A 26426-nucleotide genomic window follows, 5' to 3' on the forward strand; every position below is an offset into this window, starting at 1 on the left:
TCGTATTGCTTGACGAGCGAACAGTCAAAATGAATCGGCGTCGAAATAAAAATTGATTTTATTCAAATTGTGAATCTAAACTTGAACAACGAAATATATATATATATATATATATATTTGTCTACTATCGGTAGAATTTTATTCACGCTTCGCCATGTAGACCGCCATTTTTTTCTTTGTATGTCGTAAACGCGAAGAACGTAGTAAATCAAAAGCAGAGCGGCCCACAGAGGAGAAATTTCGAGGTTATAGTAGCGTTAGAAAATTTTAGGACGTCCATTTTAGAAAATGAAATTTTTATGACGACCTCAAAGCTGTTTCATTGCCGCCCCGATAAAAATAAAAAACAGAAATGTTCTCTATATAAAATATTACTACAGAAAACTTTTTACTCTAGCAGATTCAATAATAAGTTCGTGGTGATAATAATATATTTATATACAATTGTAACGTAACATAGCAATTAACATAATTAATATCTTTAAGAAAGAAAATGTATATCTGCAAATATGTCTTAACTTATATGGTGAATAATGAAAAATTATTCATAATATTATAATAATTATTATAATTAATGATATATGATAAATTATCATGGAACTGTTCATGAAAATACTTTTCTAACGTTTTTTTTACAATTCTCGAGAGAAAAGTATCCTTACTTTCCCACCCGATACATGATATAAAATCATTTTTTAAAGAAATCTCGGAACGTCAAAGATAAGACCAAGTGGATTTTTTAACGAGGTTACAGCAGTTGCAATTTTTCATCATTATCGGTTCAGTTACGCTCTTATATGCCACATTTGAAAAGATATTCGCTACGATCTTATTTGAAAGGTTAAGTAATCAAATTAATACGTACCAATCGTCTTTTTCATCAATCGTAACTGCACTTTCACTAAACTAGAAACTTCACAAAAGAACACCGTCTGAAATTTTTCCAACTAATCAAGATGGCGTTCTAATTATCCGGCGAGTGACTACTCTAGTCAAGAAATGGCGGGTAATTTTCGTGGAAATTGTGCACACGCAGATAGAAATTGTAACGCGTGCCCGTGTTTGATACAACGAATTATGACGAAAAACCGAGAAACTGACCAAACTGTTTTAAATATACATATGTACCGCGCTCAATGCGTTTCAGTTATGAGAAAAACATACCCCGTAGTTGTCAAAGCGACCCACGTCAACAGTTGACTCGCAGCTACCAATCAAACGCGTCTATTGGACCCGCGTCGAGATCACGTGACCTTTTCTTCTCCGTTGCACATCATCTAATCTCTTCCGAATCGTCTCGACGAAACTCGACGTAAAAACATTCATTCTCGCACCTCGCCGGATATTCGTCGTTTTGGAGGGATGACGCGTCACCTCGAATCTTCAGTTACCATTACGCTTACTCGACGAAACGCTCCACAAACGAGTTACTTGCACAATGTTTATCGCTACAACGCGTGTTCCGGAGCCACGCAATGGAACAAATAAGTTGAAAACCAGCCGCAAGTACGAGAGTGGGTAAGTACCACTAGAATAATAATTTGTCACGAAATAGTCGCGATATCGACGGTGTCATTGAAATTTTCAACCCGACTATGCAAAAGTTTTCCTTCGTTCATATCAGATCAATTGAAACGAACACTGGCACTTTGTCAAAATAGCGTTTAAACAATAGGTTACGCTGTAGTTGTTTTTTTCTTTTTTACAAATTTGTTCAGTTTTATTTATGAAAAAATGTTTGATCAATCACTGCACTGCCATTAATAAATCACGGATCCGGCTACGTGCAGTAGAAAAATTAGCTTACGTAATCACGGAACATAATCATGGTTTCCATATTCGTGCAAACCTAACCTTTTCGGTCGAATCTTGTCGACGATGTTCAAAAGAACTTTCCCGATCGCGAAATTGAACCCCGTTTTGTCGGTTTCGTTCGACGACGAATTAGTCGGATCGTTCACAACGATGTTGAAAGCAGGATGTCGGAATCGAATCGAATTTCCACGTGACCAGTCGACGCATCGTGCGCGACGACGTACTAACGGATCATCGAACTCGCGGCGGCTCGCGCAGTCGACGATCACCAGCGATGCTTCCGTTTTCCTTAAGTGCCACTCATTCGTCATTCAGCACGCACACTCCGTCCTTCGTGATACACATTTCGTCGCGTGTGTATACGCATGGCCGATACCGCGAACAGCGCCGGCACAGCGACTGAAACGGAATCGCCGCGCCACACGCCGGAACAACAGAGAGAGAGAGAGAGAGAGAGACAGATATAGAGCGTGAGCGTCGGCGGGTGGAAGGGAGGGAGGGAGAGAAAGAGAGTGAGTGGGACAGACACTGTTGGTTGGAAGGGAGAAAGGATAGGAGGGGTGTGAGTGAGTCAAAGTTGGGTGAAGGGAGAAAGGAGTTGGTAAGATGGATAGATAGATAAGTAGACGATCAAAAGGAGCAGGTGGGAGTGAGTAAGCGATGTTCAAAGAAAAAGAGTTAAGAAAAAAAAAATGTGGAGAAAGAAGAGAGAGAGAGAAAGAGAATGACCGAGATAGTTGCGTAAAGAGATCGGTGAGCGAAGTGCTGCCGTGCTGAAGACCGCGATCCAACTGCGCCCGCGCTTAGCCAGATATCAACCCCCAACCACCGGCGGCGTCGACTCTTACCACCTCTGCCTCCGCCTCCACCGCCGCCTCCACCGTTTGCCGCCGCGTTTCGCTCGCTCCACTCCGCTTCACTCTGCTCTACTCCGCTCTATTCCGCTCCACGTTGCTCCACGCTGCTCTACAATATTTCGCGCCCAACCGCGCGCTCCTACCACCATTGCCAGTGATTCCACACTGTTCCCTTGCTAACGCCAGCCAGCCAATATCGCTTCTATTATTATTGCAATGATCGACGCCTCGGCTATTATGACCGACGTCGTCGTGTCCGTCGCCTGTTAAATTCGATAGCGCGATTCCTCGTTGCGATCACGCATCCTTGCTCGCCCCGCGACTCGATATCGACAGCAACGTGATTCCATCGACCAGCAATCTCATCCGCGATATATGTACTTTCGATGTATACCCCGGAACGTGGCAATATCCAGAGCTTTCTTACTGTCGCGATCGTTTAATCGTTCGCCTTTGATTAATCATTCGGATTCTACACTGCGTCGAGATTTCTCGAGATTGAATCGAGCGAATCGAGCGAAACGAGATGACGGGATGAAGGGAGAATGATTTTTATCTTGAATGGGGACTTTTAGAAGATGTTTGTATAACGTATTAATTATGAAACGCAGGACGACATCTCAAAAATACGGATTAACATCGCGAGTTAAACGAGTCGCATTTCTATATATGCTTGTCATACGAAACTGCGAGCTGAAATCTGAAACGTTTTTATCGTTAATAGGCATCGTTAGACTGCGGATTTTCATGCATTTATGTAAGATTTAAAGGTGCAAAAATCCACAGGAAGCGTACGATATATAAAACTGTATAAAATATCCAAAGTAGGAAAGCGAATCTCTGCTGAAATTCTATATTTCAAAATACGGCCATGAAAATATAAAGCGTAAAAATACTGTAGATATTGTCGAGGAACTGTCCAAAAAACGAAGTTTTGCGAATGTTTTTCATTGATAATTATTAAGTAAGAAGTTCCAATATTTTTGAGGAATATGAATGCGAGCAATATTCGAAATAACTCGAATTTTCTGGCGTTTTCAATTTAAAAAAAAAAAAAAAAACAAAAATTAAATCGTAACGTTGGAAGTCGTATTTATGTATCTCGAAAAATTGCAACTCTTTATTTAATAATTACTTATGAAAGAAGTTTGCAAACTGCCGATTCAGAGTAGTCTATCTCTTTAACTGTAGATCATTAACCCGTCACGTCGTCTGACGTGATGTAAATGTATAACAAAAAGATAAATAGTTAAATTTGCAAACTCTCTTTTGTTAGCAATAAATAAATTAAAATTCCTATTTAATTATGTATAAAATTTACACAAATCCTACAAGTGTTTAATTTCATATCGTAATTATCTCTTAACGTAATCTTACCTTCTCCAGTTTCGTTTGATTTTTATTCATGCCAATTCTTCGAAAAACAATGTATGTTCAAGAGATTTCACACACATACTTCTATACAACATTTTATAAGAAAAATGTGTCAAATTAATGAGGAAAGATTATAAGAATTTTTCGATTAGAAAAATATATATTTTATTTCGTAGTTTGGTAAGCAAAAAAATGAATGATCACTTGCTCGTTAAACGTTAGTGACCTAAAGTTAACAGGAACTACTCCATGTTCTAGGATAAGCACATTGTTTCAGAATTTAATCTGTATTAGCACGATTAGAGCGATTATAGAGGCTCGCAAGACGATTGTCAGCTTGTTACCCATTGTTATCGTTCACCGCATTTTCGCCGCACATCCACCGCATAATACTCCAGATAACACGCTTCTGATATCGCTTTGATCGGAACATAGACTTTCATATCTGTCGGATTTATGCGCGTTCTTTTCCGCGGCTCTGAACGAAAAATTGAATTTCGAGCGAAAGCAGCCAGATGATATAGGTAAGGTTGCTCCAACCGTGATATTATATCCACTATATTTCAGGCCATTAAAATTTTCCTTTAATATCCACATTCCCTGAGTCTTTCGTTTGCCCTTACTTTTATACATTTATTCCGGTTGAAATTCCTCAATTTAAATTTTCATTGACGAACGCTTCGAGCCTCGGTTCTGTGGTATAGTGCGCCGGTCGAATCTATTTATCAACGTATTCTATTTGTCCCGATCGATACGTTTTACTAATTCGAAGAAAATTAAACGCGACTCGAATCGATATTTGCGGAATATCGAATCGGCCTCTCAGAACACCGTACCGTGTCCTTCGTTTAGAAATGAAATTTACGAACGGGCGAATCACCGGCCGAAAGGTTAGGGGGGAAACTTTCCTTTCAGCGAATCGAATTGAAAGGCTTCACAGCGGCACAACAATTTCGCCGTACGACAGAATAATTGGAGCCGGGTAACGTAACGAGTTTATCAAAGTTAATTTATGTCAACGATATACCAGGCTTTTTTCTATGCTTTGAATTTATTTGCGCGCTGCTTTTGTTAACGATATATTTTAATTAACAAACATCCCTTTTTGAAACGGAACCTTTGTGCTTTGGCAGGGGAAATCGATATCGAGCGTTAAGTTTTCGTTAGAAATTCGAATGAACAATGCACGACCCTTGACAACAGCGTGATCGTTAAAATTAAATAGCCTTGCGTTTATATTGCAATTTCGTTGTCTCTCGCAAAGGATCGATGGCTACACGAAAATATCTTTGTCAAAAAGGCAGCTTTGAATACCGTCCTTTTTGTTTGTTCCGCGCCAACGTGTCATATTCGAAACTTGTATAAGGAAACAAATGTACGAATAGATATATGTGTGCATAGGTGGTTCGAAGGATTTGGCGATTCGATTGAATGTTGTCCTGAACAGTGCAGAATGCATGCGCGAAATAAAGGAAAAACGAATTCCGGTTATGCGGTGATATTTGAATTATCGATCGAATAACTTTCTGCTTTTTGTGGGTAACTTGGGGTAAGTTTTATGGTTAGTTTAAAATTCCTCTACCGAATCGTGTCAACAGACATTTCTCAAAGATCGTGGCACGTGGCAAAACTCAGTTTCTTTTTTCTTTTTTCACGGTTATCGATCATCGTCGCGTCCAAAGAAATATTCGGTTGGCCTCGATACTTATTTACCATCAAACGCGTCGATTCCAAAGTCATAAATAGACCTGATTTTTGTACAAATTCATATTTTGATTTAAACTATGATTTAAAAAATAGAACTTTAATAGGAAATTATTTTATCTAGCAGCACTGTGCTTTGAATATTTTACAGGTATATTGTTTCATATTACATGCTATCATATTATTGCAATTTTGCCCTTTTACATTTTTCTGAATGCATGAAAATCCGCAGTCCATAAGCGCAAAATGCTGTTTAGAATATCCCGATCAATGCACGTATATATTTACATATGTACGTACATATGTGCTCACGTGCGATTTAATCCTTAAATACTGTGAACAATGAAACTTACTTAACTACAATAGAAGGCTGAATAAAGAGGATATTTGAAACTCTTGAATATGTGCGCGCAACTACTCTCCAAACTAAAATCACACGCCGCTGACAATAATTTTCCGATTAGATATAAATTTCCAAAAGTATTAAAGAAACATTAAAATCTTCGAGACACTTTTTTTTAGAATACAGGAGAATAATATTAGCGATTTTAAATCATCTGATCGGTAACTTTTTGTCAAAGCTGATACAAAGATTTGCACGTACACGAATCTCAAATAAAGACAAAAAAACGCATAATCATATCAAGATATACTTAACGAAAAAGTCAAAGATTTCAAGCAAGATCCACTCAAAATACAATACATAACAATACAAAATGCCATGAAATGGTACAAGATTTTTATCCATAAAAAACTCAGAACTGGATATTCCAGGACTATGCATGAATAAAAACGAACCTTTTTCTTGAATAACAAAATTTCGATAGCGCGTCTACTTGCTTTACATGCCGATACTAAAAAGTTCCAAGCATGATTGAACATTAAATATATTCAAAAATATGAAATAATAATGAGGGAAATAAAGATAAATAAAAATTAGGAAGTAATAAAATTTAAGGATTCTATAGTGTCAGTATTTTAATGGTGCCAGTTACTATTTAAAGAAATTGTAAATTCGTCGTGAAATGGATAGCACGTTTTAGATCTTGAAAAATCTTGTAATTCTTTTATTTATTTTTCTTTGGTACAGTTACATTTACTATGTTTTCTACCATGGAATGGTGTTCAGGGCAATCCTTTATGATATTTTCAATTGAAATTTGGAAACGCTGTAAACGATGTTTAAACGTAGTCTAAATTCTTTATATCGAACGCGTAAAAGTATATTTTTATTAGCAAGACTGAGGATACTCGAATATTTATAACAGCATAGTTTTTTGGTAGTTGGATGTCATAATAATTCTTCGTGCGTTTCCGTTGCGCGTGTACGAAAAGTAGGCTATCCCTTTAATAATTCCTTAAAACGGTGCTCATTACTTTGCGATGACCTCGTTTAACCATAAAGGATATTTCATAGTTTCCTTCCTCGAGTTCTTGTTCGCATACATTTTCAGAAAGCGTAGCTCTCTCAGCGAATGAACATATATTCCGCTGCAAACTCCACCCGTGAAAGTTAACTTTTTCTTTTGCGTTATTAACAACTTTTGCAGATCGCTTAATTTATACGAAACATTCTGCACGTCGTTTCAACCTACGTTTATGATAATCACGACAACCACTCCAGACGACGTAGGAATTAATATTTTACACTAAATATTAATTATCTGGCTATAATTGCACAATCCGTCTTTATACTTAGCTAAATTATTTTTCGCTTCTTAGAAGTTGTATTTTATTCCTTTCACAAGTTGACCATATTGAATACGACGGTATTATAAAGTGACATGATATTATCATAATCCTTGAACTAACAACAAAATTTAATGTTTAAATTAACAACACAAAGTTCACACGGATATTATTTCGCAGTGAAAATAAAATAGCTAACAATGAAGCTTATAAAAAAATGTATAAATTAAAATTAGTAAATGATGTTAGTGAATAATGAATGCTCTCTTAATTCTTGTTTCAAATTTACACGAAAGTTTTAAACTGCCTATGTCAGAAGAATGCCTTCTTTGTTTCTCCACTCTGACTGTTGTCAAGATATTCTCTAGTATAAAGTAATATAACTCAATGTAATACTAACACTCTACGTTCTTGGTTCTTTTATCGTATCCTATTAATCGTAAGTTTCTTCTTCTCTTCCTTCCATGGAAGATAATCCACGTCTACCAGAATATATTCAATTCGTTCCGATATGACACTGTTTGCTTAATCTCGTTCTGTACTGGCGAGTCCTCTGCTATTTTATAATAGAATAATTTTTAAAGCTCAGTTAAGAAATTAAAATTAAAATAGAACATCGATTCGATTATGATACATCTGGTGATTGTATCCGTCATATTGACCTAATTCAGACCTTTCATCCATTGAAGTATCTACAAATTGAAGTAGTCTCCTTCAATTCCTATTTCTCGCGATTTTTGTTCTACAAATCGAATTTGTCGATGCGCGCAATTACGCTCGAATGGAAAACCGCGAAACCGCGAACAATCCTATTTCGGTAATTTCTCAAAGAATTCGGCAGGGCGTTCGGTTAAGGTAGTTTGCGACAACAATTAAGAGCATTAGCGCTCGGCGCAGAATGGCAGGAGGAAAGTTTCGCGGCCGTGCCGGCCGCTGACGAGGAATTAGCAGACAGTCTTCGTGAGACTAACTACTGTTGGCTTAGGCGACGAGCCTGCAACTCGCCAAGATCGGGGATCACAACTCGGCAGCCTGTTAACACTCTTATCTAAGAAAGGGATACGCCATCCAGCGTCCGTGACTCGACTATACAGGAACTTTCGTCGTCCGTATTAGCCGGTCATAAAATTTTCCCAGCCGTTTCGAAGCTTGAAGTGCCACCGCCACCGGCACACCCGCCGACCTTTACGGAAAAATTCTCTCGTCTCCACGGAGTATGTCCAGCGTCCCCACCACTGTCGATTTCATAGCCAGAATTTATAGGATCCGATAAATTCAGCTTCAAAAAAAAAAAATTTGGAAAAATTCTATGAACCATCGAATTTTGTGTCAGCGCAGAGAAAGAGAGAGAGAGAAAGAACGGGAAGATATTTGCTTTTATTTGTACTGAAGGATTTATTGGACCGATTTAGAGAAGTGGATGCATTGTACGCTCATTCGAGCTCGGTCGCTTTTATACGGTTCAGAATGAAAAGTTTGATGCTGGAAACGGCTCTGTTATTACCGCCATTTTCTAGTTTCTACGGGCGGAACTGATTTTAAGGAAGTAATTTCGAGTCGACTTTGACGAAGAGAGTGGATTAGCGTGTTTAGTATTCCACGTGCACCTCTTCCGTAGCTGTCTTGGTACGTGGAGCATAAAGATTCATTAACGTTGATGAAAGTAACGTCGGATTCTTATTTATAAATGACTGTCTTTTTTATTGCTGAAGAATTTATTTAAAAATACATCAGTCTTCTCGATATCTCCGTAATATTTTCACATCTGTTCAAGTTCATTTTCCGCAATAAAAATCTAGACATCCGTAAAAATTCAAGTGTCCATTGAATTAATTAGATTAATTATTTATGGAAAATACGAAGTACAGTATCGCATAATATACAAGAGTACAACTTCTTACAATATTTAGTAAATGAAACAAATTTCTTTATTTCGAGTTCGAGCATTTAAATAAATTTTAATATATCGGATCCTGACTCTCAAACATAGATGTGTAATAACTTAAATTAAGAAACGCCCCATCACTTGGAAAAAGTAAACTCAATGGAAAGTTTATGCTGTGTCCTCCTTCCTTAACTAACGTTATCAATCTACTTTTCAATCATTTTGTTTAATAATCGCACGTTTAATAATTGCAATCTTCAGACACGTTTCACCGCAAAAGTTTGTGTGAATCAGCGAAAATGTAAACGAAAAGAATATAGTCCACCGTTATGTTGTAAATTAAGAACGACTCTTGTTATTGAAAAGCGAGATTTTCCCTGGGAATCCGTTACCAATCCAATAGTTTTACCTACGCTTGCCACCGAACAATCGTCCCGATATCTCTCTGTGACTGTTGCGCGTTGCCACGTTTCACTCGATCACGGGGACAATGCTCGGAGGGAAGTCCGACAGAACCTCGAAACTCGCAGAAAGTCGTAAATATCGGCGAACAGATTGCGCAACCAGCGAATATCGTTATTGTTTATGCTAAGCCGTTCGTCCGGCTAAACCGTTCTATCCAGATAGAGCGAATCGATCGGTTTCCCTCGGCGGTAAATTGCGATCGCGCAAATACTCTTGTAAACCGGAAGTATTGTCCGGTCGGGTCAGAGACGAACGGGCAGAACAATCGGGACAAAGTTGCTGCCTCGTTAAGTGTTCGATTTCGATGGACCCGATGATACTGGCGCGGCTTAATAAGCTTAACGTTGTTATGCAAATGTTACGTTACACAAGTTCCCAAACAATTTAGTATATTGCGCAACACGTGAATGGCCCCGGTGTCTACGTACTTGCCGGCTACGTTGCATCGTAATAAGTTTAACATAGTTCCTGGGCGCCCGGCGTCCAGACAAATAGGAAGTTTCGCCTGTTTCCCAGCCCTTCCCTCCTAACGACCCCTGCAGTTTAACCACCAATTTCCGTCCGTCAGTTTCAAGCATTTTTCACTCGAGACGGCAACCGTATTGCGTCTCGATGCTTCTAAATGGAAATCGTGTCCATTTTGAAATACATTCCATTGCATAATTTTCCGTTTGTAATTTTCATCTTGCGAATTTTTAGCACAATTTGAAGATTCTAATCGCAATTTGATAATTATCTGACGCATTGTGTAGCGCAAAGTATACACGATACGTTTACACGTTAATAATATGCCAGTTATATTTTTCTTTTTACCATATCTATGCCGTTATTTCATCATATCCATTTTTTTCTGAATTTTTCTTTTCGCGTATAAAATATAATAATTAGTTAATAATTGCAATTTTAAATATCCGAATATAACCTCTTGCGCAACTAGTATTTTAGCATACGTGTATATCCACTCGATAGTAATAAAGTGCCATGTATGGCAATATATAAATTATTAATATATAGTGTGCTATTAACTCCACGTTAATAGTTAATAAAACTTGTAATTAAATGTCGTTAAAGTATTTTAGCACACGTTCACTCAGCAGCAATAAATAATAAAATAATATATATAGTAATATATAAATTGCTAATATATGTATATATGCACCATGTTAATAGTTAATAAAACTTGTAATCAAACATCGTTCGAATTATTCAATTTTATTGGAAACATGTACAAAATTCAAAATTCTGATTCTAATTCAATGGCCAAGGTAATTGTAACCGCAAAGAGAAGTAATTCTAACAATTTGGTTTTTCTTTTTTCTTTTTTTTTCTTACTATTATTTTCAGTAAATTCGACTGAATTTTAAAAAATTTTATTCCTTTAATATTCATTGATTGTTCGTGGATTTCCATGGTCAATAATCGATACGTAGGTGTATTTTATCAAAAATTAGGAGAATGGTTATAATTACGATTTCGAAATTACTTCCCTGAGCGAAATACATAATTAAACATGTATGAACCGAGCATTTCATCCGTTTCATAACGTAACCGCGATACGTATGATAAATGGATTCATTGTCCAGAATGGAAATTAGAAGAATAACGCGTGGAAATAACTTATAATGTATTTTCAGAATAAAATCTATGAAGTTATTTTAACTTTAGAACTATCTAAACTCTGGGGATCTTATTGAATTTTAATCTACAGAGACATGATTACATACATTAAATGTATGTGTGATATGTAAGATTCTATATCTTAATATGTGTAATTTTTAAAATGAGAAAAAAAGATAGATTTTTTATGTGTTTATGTTATTATATTTTCAAGATGATAAAAGCGCTTTTCGAATTATCTTAATGATGAATTATTAGCATACTTAATGATGAGTAAAGCAAATAAGTGATAAAGCAAATGATGAATTACTTCAAAAAATTTGCGAGGTTCAAAATACGGCAATAAATTTTATCCACTGAAAATTAATTGTATCAGTTCTAAGATTGAAAAAACTAATTTCAGTAGTTTGTTCGTTTTAGTATTGATTTTTCTGTTAGTCCAGTTTATTAGTTTTAGATACACAATTTACTAAATATTATTAAAAATAAAAAAAATTTAACCCTTTAACCATTGAGCTTGTACAGACATCGCAAAAGGAAATAGATAAATAACTACATATAACTCTACAAAGAAACCACATGTTTCGCATTCGTACGTCATATATAATTGTTTTGAGTAAAAAGGAAAAAATACACATATTCTTTTCAATATGTAATCCATTATTTAATCAACAGAACCTTTTCACGGCTTCTTTCAATGATATATTCAAATTATCTATACTATTCTCCCCATTCAATTATCTCGCGTATTCTTTCCATCACTGCATACACTCTCTTTGTATATTTTCAACAGTATCAAGAAAATAGTATCAACAGTTACAGAAGAGATAGCATCACGCGCCATAAGTACCAATAAATTCGTCCTCGAACAGAAGTTCGCGAACAGCGGACATTGGGTGATTAGTTTCTTAGAAGTTTAACGCGCGAATCGAACGGAACGGGATCGCACGTGCATATGTAGACAACCATAGATCCTTTAAGTGGCGTTAATGTACGTCAGGAGGAACAATTACCAACGACAATCTGTTTTGAGGGAAAGCTGTTACTTCGCGCGCGCGATGAAACACGGGAGGGGGGCAGAAGGGGGCACGAAGCCGCGTCTGGCGACAGATGGCGTTTACCAAGAATGCCTGGATTTCCACGAGCTGTGATATAATCGGCCGACTATCTCGCCGACGAGGCCACGCCGCAAATACAAAGCAGCTGCGTTTACACGCTTAACTTGCAATGCAACGCTCGAGCCGACGCGGACGCGACCCAATGCAAAATGACGCGACGCGAAGCGCTAATGCGGATGTCGTTGCAGTAGCTCGCTTAAGCACCCTCGCAACCACCCCCAACCCCCTTCGAGAAGGACGAACTTTCACCTCGACGATTTCACTGCCTAACGATCGAATAACCCATGATAATACGGAAGAATGAAAAAATACTTGACGTGCCGAGGCTCTTTATGAACCTGGTGAGAACGCGAAGGGTTGATGCCGCTATACCGCCGTGCAGGAATTTCTTTAGGCGTCGTAAAGTCGAGCTCAATCGGACAGATGTGCTAGCTTCTCGATTATTCGTACTTTGGTTCGTACGTTTATTTAAACGGTGGTGAATACTCGGAGGAATTTCCAGGAAAAATTAATTTCGCTTATCTAACGTGTTTAAGCGATATTGTAAATATTGAATTGCTTGCGCAATTATCACGAAAGGTTTTTTCAGAAATTGATAATGTAATATTTGTTGTATTATCGTGTACGTGCGGGGTAAATTATCTGAGATCGAAATTATTAATATATACGTCGGGAAATATTGAAACGTCACGGTTCGATTAGTATCGGCATTTTCTATGAAAGAAATTAATGTGCCACTAGTTTAGCAAATTTTTTAAATATTTTAATTTTAATTTAGGCAATTATCATAGGGAAATTAAAGAAAGACGCAAAGAAATAATATTGTGTCTTATACATGATATTCTGTTAGGTTATTTGTTCTGCGACATAAATAGGTTATCAGATTTTTAAGCCCAGTTAATAACAGATCATATGATTCTATTTAAAAAAATAAAATTAATCTTTATATATATTCTACACGTTTATCCAACTCTCTAATTACTTTCAAAAATAGAACGTGTCTCTTTTTAAAAAAATTTTTTACACAATTAAAACAGTTTCGAAAATATTTTTACTTTCACTTTTAGATCACTCGATAATTAATAACCAAATAAATAGCTAATCGAAATGTATAAAATAACATAGAAAGAGGAATTGAAATGAATGAAAACAGCAATTTCACAGATGATATCAAGTCGAAGAGCATAAAATCATATGAGGGAACAGACATTAAATATCGGGTGTTAACGGAGCAGCGATATTTTTTTCTATTTTTTCTTTTCTTTTTTCTTTCTTGTATCTTTTCATTACACCGTTGCAAGGTATTACATAAAAGCGAAGACAAAAGATTGAAGATAAAAGACCAGTCCATCGCATCTAGTAAAAGAGAGAAATGAAAGTGCCGAGGAACGGTGCTGGATGAAAAGGAGAAGTGGCTCGTTTTCTTTGTAAATGGATTAGGTTACTATTGTCCAGGTGTTCGAAGATAATCCTATGCATACCGTGTCGCGATCCAGCAGTCACAGCCGGAGAATAAATCCCTCGCCACTCTAAATGCTAATGAAACTCGCGTGAGCGATACTTTTACATCGTTTTGGGGTAAACCGATGAAACGGATAGTAACCACAACCTATTAGATTCGTCTTTGTACAGTTTCTTTTCGCTTCCTTGGCTCGCGTTTTCTCGCCGATCTGATTCGTCGAGCGGGCCGCTTGATCGATAAACTGCACCCTTTCGTTTCGTTGTCCACGTTGCATCAAATATAAAAAACGCTATTAACCTCGTATCCTTAGATACACAGAAACATACATCTTATAAAATTTTTAATTTTTGGAAACGGAAATACTTTGTGGATTTTAATTAACATCGAGTTACTTTAACCCCTGATACTGTGATTTCGTCATAGTAAAAGTAAATAAAAAAATTCAGTGTAACAGTTTTTTACATAAATGGAAAATACGAATGCGAGTTTCTTAAATTTTTGTATAACATGCGTCGGAGCGTAATTTCGATCGTCATGAAAAATGTCTTTTAACTGTTATAATTTTCGAAAATAAAAGAATCTTTACTTTCTCATTTTTCGGAAAGGACAAACTGTTTGTCAGTTGCAAACCACGCGAACCGTCGCACGATGCTTTTCAAGAGATAATAAAAGCTTAATATACCGATCATTCTTCATTATTACTGGTTCATTTATATCCTTTCATCCAGAATATATAATAATACGCTATGTGACATAATATAATATTCCATAATATGTTGCAACTAAATAATATGAAAAACACGAAATATGTCCATAATATGTAAAATACTAAAAATTTTAAATATTCGAAATAGTACGTAGACTTTTTCTCCTTATTGACTGTACGCGGAATGTTTGATTAAAAAACAATATCCGCGACTACAAAGAGAGAAGCAAATAAAGGTACCCCGGCTCGATTTTGAATTGCGAATCGAGCGTTGAACATCCGCGAGAGATATCCCGAGAAGATCCCGGCGGAAGCGTGAATTATGATTTCGCTTCGTCTGACGAGGACGAGATCATTTGCAAGCGTCGTCGAAAATTGCATGAAGGAACACGCGATCAGTCGCGCGTTCTCGCTTGCCTCTATGATATTTTTTTGAATGCAATTCCATCTATATCCATCGATATCGGAACGCGTGTCGGAGCGTGCAAGCGGCAACGACGAAAAAAAAAAAAAAAAAGAAGAAGAAGAGGAAAAAAAGAAGAGAAGATCGAACGCGTTTGGTACGTTGTCGCAGTCGACAATCGAGGACACGAGAAATGCAAAACGACGAAAGGCGCGGGAGGGTGGGTGGAGAGGGTTTTTTAGCAAGCGCATCGCCGAGCAAGGGAAAACAAGAAAGAAATGAGAAAGCCCACCTCCCACCCACCCACTCCCCGATGCAACAGGGGAAAAAAGGGCGAAACAGCGAAATCTAAGCTGGTATTTGGTTGATAGAATCGTCGCAGTTTTTCCTCGCGATCCTCGATGTCGTCCCGGTTTTTTTTTTTTTACTGAAATATGCGCCGCGCGAGAAGGCTCGATTGATTTCCGTTCCGTCACGGCCGGATATCGCGTTTCCAACGAATCCACGTGAAATTGAGGGATACGCCGTTTGTCTAATGCGCATTACTACTGGAATGACTTCAATTACGCTCTTGTTCGCTAGTACGAAAGCCGAGGCTGATTGATAATTGATTTCTTTCGTGATAATCATTTTTGTTTGTCGATCACTGATTGCGAGTGTGTGTAATTGTGATTACTGCTATTATTGATCAATTGATCATTGTTACGATGAATCGGTAATGACTAATTTATACTATTTATATTAAGATCTGTCATTAAATGTACTCGTTCATTGGAAATTTTACAATGTTTGTATTGCGAGTACGTTCAGATTTTCATATCATTTTCGATGTTTAGTTGTTTAATGAAATTATGAATTGTGGGCAAAAAGTGTACAATTATAGAATTATAGTATATAATATAATATATATTTAATTATTGATAATTGTAATATATAATTATATTATATTAATATATAATTATATATATTATATTAATATTATATATTATATATTATATTAATTGTAATTACAATAGAATATAATAATTATACGTTTAATTGTGTAAAATTGAGTTGATCACAAATTTACGTCAGTTATAAAAATAAAATTCCATAAAACAGAAAATCGGGCTCGATTAAAGAAATACCAGTCGTTTTACTTTATATGTAATATCAATTACTTTTACTGTACAACACTTGTAAATGCTCCATCGTAACAATTGAACAGGTTTTTATTAACATCATTGGTCATTTACACTCAGAAATCTATTAATTGTTTATTTCTTGTTCATCTGTTGAACTTCTGCGAGTTTTATCACAAAATTCTATAAAAATAATGATCTTACATTAAATTATCCACGATAGTGCAAACAAGTTTTCATGTTTATCGGCTTGAGCCGAAATTATATAACGAAATGGAGCGTAGAAAACATTACATAAGGGTAGGAAAGGAAATGTTTAATTTTTCCAAGTTTTACCACCGTCTGCGGACGAAATATCTGATCCACTGTACGATTATCTTTAGCTACAAATTTCCTGCGGTGGATGAGAGAAAATTCGGTTGATCGTGTCGAAGTAATCGAAGAGGGCTTGGAAAATTGCTTCCGCGAAGGAAGCGCTGATATACCATCACGCAGCGTTCTAACTACTTCCTGCTGTTCAAGGTGCATCACGGTGGCTAGAGAATCGTGAAAAGCTGGCCCCTTTATGCTGCCGCTAGCAACAGCACGATGAAAAACGAGCGCCGTCTGTATAACGAGTAAGAATTATTTTCAGAGAATGCTAGAGGCGAGATATAATGGATTATCCTTTGTCCGCTACTTTAGCTAACTATTTGGGTGTAACTCAGCCGGTTGAATAACGTTTCACTTGAAACATTTCGCATGCAAATTAATGTCAGGGCGTGTAAGAGGATTTATAATTACGAGAATGCCTTTTTAAATTATACGATGTTTCTTTTATGGCGAAAAGTGAGATGTGAGATGAAAGGTTCTATTAGGAGGAATCATTTAGAAAATGAGCGAAGAGAGCCAACGGCTCAGTAAATATTACACTGTGTGTGAACATAATTATGTTCTGCGTCGTTCACTTAAAGTCTACAACTTTGAAATAATTGTATCTAATGATTAAATAAAAAATAATTTGTCTTAAAATTAAATAATTTGTCTTATGTACTATCGTTCACACGCTTTTATGAAAGAAACGATATTTACCTAGAGATATAAATATTTTAGAAAAAGTCGAGTTTAATTAATCAACATCCAAATTTCATTTCTTTTCGTATGTTCAATATCTGAAATTTGACAGATGTATGTAGATACAGTCTTTTATGACTGTAGATACATACTTCGTTTTGATATCGTGGAACAACGGCATCGAAGGAATATCCTTTCATTTCTTACTAATGTCAGTGATGTTATAATATTTATTGCAAGAACGATAGAAATATCGTGCGTGAGTAACCTAAAAGGATAATTACAATAGAATAACAAAGAGATAAAGAATCGAAACATTGTTCCTTTCATTATCGAGCGAAATAAAATTAAATCTTTTTCACACTAGTGCTCTAAAAGTTTGAAAAGAGTTTATAGATCTGGTATATTTGACTTATTCCTCCTGTGATATATTTTGAATCAATGCACAGTTCTTTCGGGAGTGCGTGTGCAACGTAAAAAAAATTGAAAGAGAGGCGAAAATTGTACTATCATAAAAAGAAAAAGTGCACGTTGTAACTGAAACAACTACACTGCAAATATACATGCAACATTGCAGCTCGTTCTATATCGCGAATGTACGTATCTACCTCGACAGTTAATGAAATTATTAACCGTGAACTAACGTTAGTAAATGCAATTTAACATTACCCGATCATCCGCACGCTCTCGCGAGGATAAAAGAAGAAAGAAGGAGAATGAAATTTACGCGGAGATAGCGTCGGGCAAATGGGAGACCGGAATCATCAAGCTGATCCTTCTCCATCGTCCCTCTTCTCCGAGTAACTAAAGTGGCGGAAAAACGTATCGATATCGGGCAACGGCGGGAAAGAAAGGGGGCAGGGAGAAGAGAAGTGGCACGAAGAGAAGTGGAGAGGAAAGCTTTTCCTGACGTTTATCTTCGTATCTCAGCCGAGAAGTAGAAAATCGACAAAGGCGGAGATAGGGACAGTGGCGAGGGAGGGAGAAAGAGAAGAAAGCAAGAGATGAGGGCAGCGGAGCGAGGGGAACCATTGTACAGCTTTGATGCAATTTGAAAGACTCATAACTGACGTTCAAAAGGGCAGCAAACATCTGTGTGATACCGCTTGGCCATCGTCCAATAGCCGAGTCCGGTTAAACGAAGCGAATTGTCCGTGGCCGGGGCTACCAGGAGATGGTTTTCTCTCCTCTCGATCCGCTGGAAACCCTCCTGCGCTATCTTGAAGGCTCGCACGGCCAAATACGACTCCCTCTTGCTTTTCTCTCGTTTCACCTCGTCGAGCAGCTCGACTCGTCTTACCGGCACAGACGTGGACACTTCATTGGCCGAAACTGGCTGAAAGCAAATTCCCTAACAACCTGGCAAATGTTGCATTCGTCCTTTTCTCCCGTTGTCACGTTTCGCCTCGCTTCCCTTCCTTCGTCTTCCTCTCTTTCTCTCGGGCTCTCGGCTCTCGGCTCTGTTCGATTGTTTTTGCGAAAGTTATTTGCTTGCGCTGGTACTGTTGCAGCTTCACCTTTCAGCCTTCGCTGCAGCAGCGCGGATTCTTCTCTTCTCGTCTCGTCTTCGCGATCCACGCGATAGCCTCGAGAACGAAAGCCAATTCGAATCTGCCTGTGAGCGAGCGTTTGTGATCGCCAGATTGTGATCAGTTCTCGAGCAACGACGAATTAAATTTCGATCGTGAGAATTGAAGCTCTTTCGTTGTGTCTCGTTGATTTCGATATTTTCTTACGAGCCGAATGAATCGTCGAGTAATCGGTGATAATCTGTGAATCACCCACGGCATCATTCTGGGTCAGTAATTTTAAAAATTCTTCAATTCTCTTTAACATTTGATGTAGAAGAAATAATTATCAAAACTCGGTTAAAAAATTCAAAATTATATTATCAATTCAATTATAATATGTATGTATTTGTCAACTATCCATCGAATTTGTTTCATTTTTTCTTTTCAAAGGAAATGTCGTATCGTCGATACCGGAAGCACATACAATTTCTAACGGCATGGCGGAAGAAAAAATACGCAATGATAAAAGTGCAAGTCTCACCATCGTTCTATTGTAAACTCTGTTGCCATTATAGATAAAAATAGCTACTGGTAAATTATCGTTTCGATTGGTCTGTGAGCACCCTCCGTTCCATTATTTTCCGTGGTCGCACACTGCGGTCTTCTGGCCGCTTTATCTCGAATTTTTCTGTTCTACCGGCCGCGGTCACATCTATTTTCTTTGCATAAAAAGACAATGACTTCCCTGCCTGTGCGCCAGAAATTCTCGCGAAAGTCGTTGTGACAAAACTTTATTTCTACTCGTGAAATTTGGTTAGAAATTCTTCTTTGAATTCATCTTAGTTCGCGTTCAATAATAATAATAATAATTGGCGATACGATTCGAGGATGAAATATTTGATTGTCATTGTTATTATGTAGATAAACGTATACTATACTTTAATATATTTAGCAGATGAAATAATTTCCTACCTGGATTTCTCTCGTTTCTTAAATTATCTTCGTGAAAATATGAATTTGCATAAATGTTCACGATCTAGGACGTAATAATCAGGAAACACGAATCCAATTTTAGTTCGTTCTTAATGTTGCAACAAACACTAATGATATTTTAATATTTGTAATATTGCTACGTACTTTTCTCATCGAAATCACGATAAAATTCATACCTCATACCGTCACGTGTCGCTTGTTAAATGTATCCACTGATTTATTCCGCTCAGCTTTAACCACTTGCGCTGGCAACTGATTGCGGACCGTAACGAGTGACCAAAACCGTATACAATAATTCGTCGCTTTCTTTCTGAACTCGTCGGTATATCACTAGGATAGAAAATTATCGAGAAGTATAATAAATTTATTATTTGTACTTGCCTATTTTGTTTCACTTCAAATATACTTAAAACTGAGAAAATATTACAATTATGGAACAAAGAATTCTCGACGTGCGTGGCACATCGTTCCAGCGACAGGAGGTTAAAAGAAAAAAAAAAAAAAAAACAGTCAGCATGTCAAGGAAGAAAATACGAGAGAAAAGCGTGAGATTTCGCAATGAAACCACTGCGACGGAAAGGGTTAAAGAGTTAATGACCCGATTCTATCACGGTGTTCAGCAGTGAATCCTGAACATCCATCTTTCTGCTTCTCCACATCTTTTTCGTGGAGGGCGGAAGAAACGAGAAATCGCCTTCAGCTTTCGCATTATTGCGTTATGGTTTTACGACGGTAAAATCAATGCTCGGTCGTTGGCGGAATTTATAAGACTCGCGAGTATTTTTCTTATCCTTTTTGCGATCTATCGCGACGCGACGCGATGCGGCGCATAACTTCAGACCCGGTACACCGCGTACATTCAGAGAGAGGAGGAATCTCGTTCCCTCTCCATGCCAGTGAAAAATTAAAGGTCCTGGCTTCGTTTTTTCTCTTCGAGCATTTATCAAGCCCACGGAACCGAAGAAACTGCACGACCTGCAAAACGTAATCTTGAGCAATTCAAAGACTGCCAACCCGATCTCTCTCTCTCACTCTCTCTTTCTCTCTTCACTTCGTTTTCTGCAGTTTCACCGTTTCTCGGGACGCGCGCGTCCACTTCCCACACCTTCCTGCCCCTAATCTACTCTTTATGATCTCTTTAAGCGTCCCCATCGGATCTAACTCCAAATATTCAACGCTGTCGCCTCGAATTCTCTCGTTGACGCTCGTCGTCTTGCTCTTGCTCTTTCCCCGCGTTTAACATACTTCGATGATTTGCCCATTCATAGAAATTGTTGATCATCATTGAGAATTATATATAATACTTTACACTATTTCATTTATGATTATTTGTAAACGATGTTACACATCGAGAATATCGATTTGCACCAAAGACACTCGAATGCAAGAAATAGAAAGAGACGTTTGCAAGTTTTCGTTTACACATTTTGCGAAAACTCTAGATTCCAAAAAAATCACGAATCGATCGTTTCGATCACTGTGATGGCACCAATGTTCCATTTATAATTCTTCGATCCATTTAATCTCCTCGTCGACTGTATCTTTCACCAAAGTACCTTTCTAATTTTTCGAAACTCCGAGAAATCAAGGTATTTATAATATTACAGTCGTGCCCAGTTGCGCGATCGTCGCCTGCAATAAATAAATCTGAAAAAAGGAAACAAACTCGTGTCACGTCCATCTGTCCCAGCCTAACCAGGTAATTAGTAGTTGGAGCTCCAACCTAATCGTGGCTGATTCCTCGTAACGCGCTTTCCTTCGTGACAGCCGCTGATTATGTTTGCGGTGCTGCTCATAGAATCCCGAGGGTTTGGGTGGGTCTTCGCTCTCGCAAGTCAGGAGTGCGCTCGCGAGGCGAGATCGCGTGCAAAAATTTCGCTCCAACGAATCGCGTGTCCGGCAGGACTGCCGCTCCTGTCCAACTTTCCATGGCAAACTCGCCTGTCCATGGAGATCCCCGTGAAAACGCTGCCGTCGCCGTCAAACGACTGTACGTGTGCGTCGCCGTAACGTTGTATTCTTCGGGATTAATTGATTTCTGGATAGTGCCAGGACACGCCCGCCTCTAACGTAAGTTAAATGAAGCGATCGTTTATAGATGGATGTTAATGACGTACACGGCGGGGCGTCAATTATTCGAACTAATCGGGAGCCGGAAATAGTTCGGAAAGTCGAATTGTTCGGATAATTGAACATGCATGAACTGATTCCCAACAGCAGGGATTAAGCTTAAAATTTAGGTTTTTGACGACGTCTGTTTGGAGAGCAAGGGCGACCGCTGCAATTTGAAACGCGGTGTACATATCTACTACGCGAGATGATAATTAATTATTTTTTCGAAGAAGTGCACCGACAATGCACGTTCGAATAATCGAGGTCTCTACTGTATTTGACACACCGTACGTTTCGAGGCCATTGAAACGCAACGGTCACCGATATGATTTGAAATTGCGATTTGACGTGTGTGTGTATCGTCTACGCAAAAAGTGTTATTTTTTTTAAAACGAAGAGAAAGCGAAACTTAATTTTTTGTTTGTTTGATCACGTTTCGTTGGGTTCTTGTTGTTGAAGGATTCTCTCTGACAAATTTTAATTTCTTTCACATAGGATAATTCTAATTTAAGAAAAAATGTCGATTCGCACGCGTACATGTCAGTGTTCCTGAAGAGGTTAATTATTTCTCTGAACGGTTGCTTTGCAGCAACAATGTACGAAAATCACTCCGATGCTCTTATTTTTAAGAATTAATTGGAATACCGACGATGCGGCACAGGTTTGAGTGATGTCGAGGTTGACATTGTCTGTTTCGAAGCGATTGCAAGAGAGTGACATTAAAACGTTCAACCAGTGACTTTGTCATGCATTGATTTGATGCAGCACGATATTTCATTATATGAGTTTCTGCATGTTTTTTTAAATAGAGTGCTTCACGATATAATATACAATTTAATTTCAAGTATTACAAAACTCCTCGAGTAGTTGTTCGAATATTTTATAAATTACTTTTTACTAAGCATAAACATCATTTGCAATTTCACGCTTGACTATTTCTCATAAACGTATTTCACAAAAATCCGCCGTCTATTAATAATACTCGTCGAAAACTGTTTAATCCAACGTTGTCAAGAAATGAAATCGCGAAACTTGAAATACGACTTCGAACAAGTCCCCTTTGATTCGGGATTATTTAAACGAACGTAAACTAAGGAGAACGCCCTGGGGAAATAATGACTCCATTTGGCATAGGGAACTCGTGGCATAATTTCGAAGTTATAGAAGAATGCCAACTTCTTATTATCCTTTTCGTTCAAACAAGGTATAATCTACTACTAACAAGCGAGGATTTCTGCCAACTTTTCTAATTTAGAACGTGCAAGATATAAAAGTGTATATTTGCTTTATCATTTGAAAGATAAACGCCGCGGAAAGAGAGAACCCTTTGTTCCCGCAGCGTTTCCTCGCGAGTTCCAACTCTTTCCAGACCCGTGACTTCGTTCATTTCGAAACATCATCCGTTGATCTGCATTTAAAATCGGTGTTCAGAAATCAAACATTAATGGAGATGAATTTACTGTTCAATTAATTAAAATGTACCTACTCTTTCTTACTCTGTGCCATCATTTTATTTCTCAGTGTATTGTATGCTGATCATGCATAATATTTTTGTAATTTTTTAACTTCGTCATGTATATATATATGTGTGTAAATCATATCATGTAAATATATATATATATATATATATATATATATATAATAAGTTTGTGTTATCTGTAATTCGTGTATATTTTTAAATTTGTAGTAATTTATAAGTAAAATCTAGAATTTTTGGAGATGATGAATTGACATATCTCATTTAAATAATATTTTTTGTATAATAATATTTAAATAATTTTTTTGTATAATAATATCCAATCTGTTCTTCGACATAATTTTTTTAAAAATTATTTTCAACTTTACTTGGAATTTTTTACACATAAGCCTAAAATTAGTTTATGCCTATAATTTGGTTGACTCTGAAATAAGTTGAGCATGCGTCATAAAAATATCTTGTATATTTACATTAGGATATTATAAATTATTATAAAAACATTTCCATTTAATGTTGAGAAATGATAAAAGATACTAATCGAGCAGAAAGTATCTTCTTGAGAAACATATCTGTTTTTCGAAATGTCCATCATCTTCAATACACGTGAACAGTATTGAAGCTATTTTAATAGCAATCTTTCGCCATTTCCCAATGTCAGATGAAGAAAAAATTTTTTTACAACACCTATTAAACTTGTTTCAGTTTCAATCCTTAATGAACAAATTTCACGTTCATCAGAATCTTGAAATTTAAAATTAAACAAGCAACAGTGACAACGCTGCAAAAGCTGGCCATTTCACTCGATCCATAAAGTGACAAATTAATTTAAAATAATCAAAAAGAAACAGTAAAGTGAAACGTCGATGCTCAACATTTCGACAGAAAACCTGCACACTTATGGAGAAACGTAGCAATATCACGAATATAACTGTCATTGATCTCAGTTGCAGCACCAAAGATAAATTCAAAAAGGAAATTGAGCTCGCATTTTATGTCCCCTGAGCCAGGGATTAGGCGATCGTAGCGAAGGAAAGACAAGGAGAGATCGTCGGAATTCGCAATAGTCCTCCGGAAACCTGGAGGATCGGTGATTAACGGTGATGGGAGCGTGTGTGCGAGTAGTTGCTGCAGATTCCTGGGATGCTAACCGTAATCAGACGCGCAAGTGTACGACAAACAGTTGCTGATCGAACGTCATTAGTGAAATTATTGGTTCATTAGCGACTTGGCGATGCGTAGGTCTGGAGTCGAGAGTCCCGTGCCAAGGCCGCCGGAGAAGATCGTAACTCGAAACGATTGCGAGATAGAACTCCACCGCTGCGTACGGAATTTCTCCTCTGTGTTTCGAAGGAACCACGGTCTCGGTGTCCGTCTCTCAGATTTACGACGTTATTACCGGCAATAACCGTTGACCCGTATCTGGCGGTGTTCCAGGTCGCATTATGTTTGCCGTTGTATCAATATCGCCGCGCGATATTCGGTCTGCACGCTCGTTAGAAACTACCCTAGATTAAACTCTCGCGAGATCTTCGACACAGAATGCCTGCGTCTTCCGACTCGAACGCTTGATGATCCGTTTGCATTAGAGATCGCGGTTTTACGCGTGTGCTGGAATGTTACACGTATAATATATTGAGTGGATTGAGGATTTGTCGAAGGAAACGTACATTAACCCTCATCAAGGGTGCCAATTTGACACAGTTTTCTTACAAAATCTATAATCGAACGAACTTTAGAGTAAGTTTTACGTAGTTGAACAGAAATTTATTCCATTTACTGTTAAATAAAAGAGTTTTGCTAGCTATTTATTCTTTCATTGTAGATTACGTTAGATTGTCAATTTTGTGTCGATTTGATACGAAAGGGCAGATTAAGTTGGAAAGTTGGAGAATGGTGAAAAATCCAGGATTTATAATTTTGCATGTGATGTAGTTCTCAATTTTTCACCGTTTCAAAAGAGACAAATTTCCAGCAGTTTCCAATATATTTATTATGTTGAATGTCTAAAGTATACTTCCTGTTTTCCTTACTTTTTAACAATAAGAGATTCTGGAGATCATGGTTTGCATGCAAACAATTGATGATCTGCACGCATTAGTACATTGCATAGATTACAAGATCAAAGTAACAGAGACAGAATTTTGACTCGTACACTTGGATTCGAGTTGTTGAAGTGAAATACAAGCGAGACAAATAATTCGAGTTACGGAGTTATTGCATTTTTAGTTGTTGAGAATGAAGAGACTTCCCAATACAAAATATTTGTGATGAATTATTATTACTGGTAAACTGTAATAATAATGAAATAATTTTGAGTTGTGCTTCAACTGTGTAGCCGTGCCTGTCATGCCAAGGTATAAATGGACCTTTAACCCTCTGATATGTGCCTACCACACCGTGCCACATCATAGGTCTTCCCCTCGAATTGCTCTGCTAATTAATTATGTATACATACGCGGCACTGGACCTTGGTCGTCTTCCTCGTAAAGCTTCACTATCGCATGGTAAGTTTCCACTTTGATTTCGTCGAGATTCAACGTGTTCAGCGTATTCATTTCTTTTTCATGCTTTCCCTGTGAAGTCATTTTGCTCGGAATTTTGCTCGTGTTAACACGGGATCGAGCAAAATTTATAATTTTATAATTATAAATTATAATTTTTATAATTTATTGTAATACTACGAAATTGTACGTAGCATTTAGATAATATAAAATAAAATAATATAATATAATATAATATAATATAATATAATATAATATAATATGATATGATATAATAATATAATTATGAAATAATATATTTTTATATTATCTATTTACATTTATATTATTTAGATTCTACGTACAATTTAGTAGTATTACAATAATATAAATAAATAATATAAAATATTCAGCAAATAGATAGAGGTAGATAAAAAATATTCAGAAAATCTTTGGAACCTCCTTTCACAGTTTCAGTATATTAACACTTGATGTCCGACTAAAACAAATATTCCCAGGCCTAGCTTTCGCTATAATCATCTCTGCAAGCGACAATTGTCTCGTTCTTGGGCTACGCTGGAGAG

The 26426-nt window shown here is 37.2% G+C and overlaps 1 protein-coding gene and 1 long non-coding RNA gene across 3 annotated transcripts in view; one reads left to right on the forward strand and one right to left on the reverse strand.

Annotated features, from left to right (window-relative positions):
- Positions 1-2592, reverse strand: part of LOC122529578 (zwei Ig domain protein zig-8-like) — a 119666-nt gene extending 117074 nt beyond the window's left edge. The window contains exon 1 of one of the 2 annotated variants that reach the window (XM_043655841.1): positions 1165-2592. The gene's annotated coding sequence lies outside the window, so the exon portion shown is untranslated. Of the gene's footprint in view, positions 1-865 lie in introns of both variants that reach the window. The other variant, XM_043655839.1, reaches the window with a different exon arrangement.
- LOC122529580 lies at positions 1437-26426 on the forward strand. Its single transcript, XR_006306824.1, has 3 exons — positions 1437-1518; positions 25698-25866; positions 26314-26426. It is a non-coding gene; the product is annotated as an uncharacterized LOC122529580 (long non-coding RNA).

This window comes from Frieseomelitta varia, unplaced genomic scaffold, assembly GCF_011392965.1.
Source record: "Frieseomelitta varia isolate USP_RPSP 00005682 unplaced genomic scaffold, Fvar_1.2 scaffold_295, whole genome shotgun sequence".
In the NCBI taxonomy this organism is placed as follows: Eukaryota; Metazoa; Arthropoda; class Insecta; order Hymenoptera; family Apidae; genus Frieseomelitta; species Frieseomelitta varia.